At 50.9% G+C, this 2,737-nt stretch overlaps 1 pseudogene; it reads right to left on the reverse strand.

The window, feature by feature from the left end:
- Positions 1 to 2,078, reverse strand: part of LOC102015248 — a 16,449-nt pseudogene extending 14,371 nt beyond the window's left edge.
- Positions 2,079 to 2,737: the final 659 nt, after the last annotated feature.

Genomic DNA, 2,737 nt, shown 5'->3' on the forward strand with positions numbered 1-2,737 from the left:
AGAAAGAAAGAAAGAAAGAAAGAAAGAAAGAAAGAAAGAAAGAAAGAAAGAAAGAAAGAAAGAAAGAGGGTGGTGGCCGGACACGCAAGGGGGAGCAGGGACACAGGCTGCACCCTGGCAGACTCTGCAATGAGACAGTAAATGCAACCCTTGGTAAGGCGCACGGCTTGCTCGGGTTTCCCTCTTGCCCCAGCTGCAGGCAAGCTGCATGAATTTCGCTTGTCTTTTCTCTCCCCTCTCCAGAATGAAAATGTCGGTGGTTTTTTTTCCCTTTGCATCTGGTGGGCGATGTCAGTCCTTGCGGGGGCTGGGGGTGGACCACACGAAGCTCCCAGATTTCATGTTCCAGGAGGGCTTTTTGCAGGAAAATAAAAATACATGGAAGTATGGCCAGGCGTGGTGGCACACGCCTGTCATCCCAGCACTAGGGAGGCTGAGGCAGGAGGATCGTTGCAAGTTCAAGATCAGCCTGGGCTACAAAGTGAGCTCAAGGCCAGCTTGAACTGCATAATGAGACCCTGTCTCAAAAAGACAAAAAAAAAAAAATGGAAGTGAGTGCAAAAAAGAGAGACAGAGACAGAGAGAGTGAAAGAGGGCGGAAGGGAGAGAGGGAGGCAGGCAGGCAAGATGATTTGGGAGAGGAAGCCTGGTTGGAGGAAGTAGGTCAATGGGGGTGTGGCCTGGAAGAGTATGTCTCCCTCCCTCTTCCCTTGATTCTTCTCTGCTTCCTGATTGCCATATCATAAGCAAGCTTCTTCTGCCATGCTGCCCCCTGCCTTAGAACCAGCCAACTATGGACTGAAACCTCTACAAACAGAACCAAAATAAACCTTTCCTCCTAGCTTGTAGGTGCTGGGTACTGTGTCTCAGCAACAAGTAACTAAGATTAGGGTCATCTGGGCAGTCCTGGGGCCTGAGTCCAGCTCTGAGCACAGCATTGAGTGGCAAAGGGAACTGACCAAGAGCAAACAGAATTTTGCAGGGTGAGGGAGCTCACTGAGGACCCAGTTATCTTTCTTACAGAGGTGACTCTTGTCCCTCACCAAGGGACTGAGGGTACCTCTTTCTTATGTGGCTCCTCTGAGCTACCAGCTTGGCCCCAAACAAGTAAAGGCTGCTAACTCATGTTTCTTTGAGTGGTTTACAAATAAGCAGGGCATCTCCCCAAAACTACACTTGGCTTTCTAGCTCATCCCATGGATGCATGGCTCATACAGGGCCTCACCCAGGCCTGCACCCCATTCCCTGGAGATGGTTAAAACAAACAGCAACATCCACCCTATTACCCTCTCTGCTGGAGAACCAGGGTGCTCCTACCCTGGCCACCAAGGTAAGCTGGAAGGAAATGCCACTGTGAGGTTCAGTGGTGAGGGAAGCCGGCCCAGTACAAGGGACCAAGCCCTGAAGGCTCTCTGGGGCCTCACTGGCCTACATGCTGGGGCCAGCTTCAGGAAGGTGTACTGTCTGGCTAGAAGACACCCATAAACTCTCCCACATCTAAGGTCTGGGCACTCTGGACATAGCCCCAGACATGGTCCACAGACAGGCCACAGACGAAGGCCCTTTTGTCAAGACCCCCTGTCTTGCTTACTTTTCGAGTTGCTGAGACAAAATACTTGACACCCAAAGATAAAGGAGGAAAAGCTTATTTCAGCTCACAGTTTGTAGAGATTTCAGTGTATAGGCATCGGGCTCCAAAGAAGGGTGGCATGGCAGAGGGGCATCACAGAGAAGAAATAGGCCATGCCAAAACGGGGCAGGCAGAAGGCAGCAAAGCAGTGAAGTAGCGAAGCAGAAGCAACAGCAAGCCTTCTTCCTGTTCCTTATATTCCATCCATGTTCCTCACCCTTTGGGCAGTTACTACTTACAGCTAGGGTGGGTTATCCTTAATCCCAGCATCACATCCTTAATCCTACCGTCACACACCCTAGATGCAGTCACCTCTGAAAAGCCCCAGGTATGACCACAAGAGGCTGTGGAGGGATATCTAGATACAAGCCATAACACCCCTTCATAGGCCGCACCTGTACCCTCCTGGGAGGCTGGCCAAAACCGACACCAGCTGTGCTGCAGACATGCGGTAGGAGGGAACCTCAGCTGCCACGGTGACAGCAGCAAGGTGGCCACAAGGCCAAACATGCAATGCTTTCTCCGCTATGCAAGACAGGATCTGTGCAATGAAGTGCCAGGGAAGCTAGTTCAGCAGCTGTAAGTTCAATACTGTGTTTGCCAAACGGGCCAGGAGTGGAACTATATCAGATTGTGATATAGTTGTGATATAGACACCAGATTGTGTCTCCTGCTCAGGAAAAGAAGGGTCCATATGGCTAAGGAGGCCTGAGGGACGAATACTCCCCTCCCACCAGGTGGCCATGAGGCCACACCTCTCTCCAACCAGAAGTCCTGGAGTCACGGATCATGAAGCTCTGCTGCTCGCTTTGCCCCTTTTATATGCAAAGGGGCCTAGCCAGGTGTGGTGGCGCACACCTGTAATCCCAGCACTCAGGAGGCTGAGGCAGGAGGACTGCTGTGAGTTTGAGTCCAGCCTGGGCTATAAAGTGAGCTCAAAGCCAGTCTGAACTACACAGTGAGACCCTGTCTCAAAAAAAAAAAAAAAAAAAAAAAAAACCCAAAAAACAAAAAAGCAAAGGGCCCTGGACAGGAGGAGAAGGGTACAGTAGTAGCCAGACTTTGGAGAAACAGAAAACACGCATGGAAGAAGCACAACTCCACCTC

The sequence above is a fragment of the Chinchilla lanigera genome, unplaced genomic scaffold, assembly GCF_000276665.1.
Source record: "Chinchilla lanigera isolate Chin_1 unplaced genomic scaffold, ChiLan1.0 scaffold00041, whole genome shotgun sequence".
Taxonomy (NCBI): Eukaryota; Metazoa; Chordata; class Mammalia; order Rodentia; family Chinchillidae; genus Chinchilla; species Chinchilla lanigera.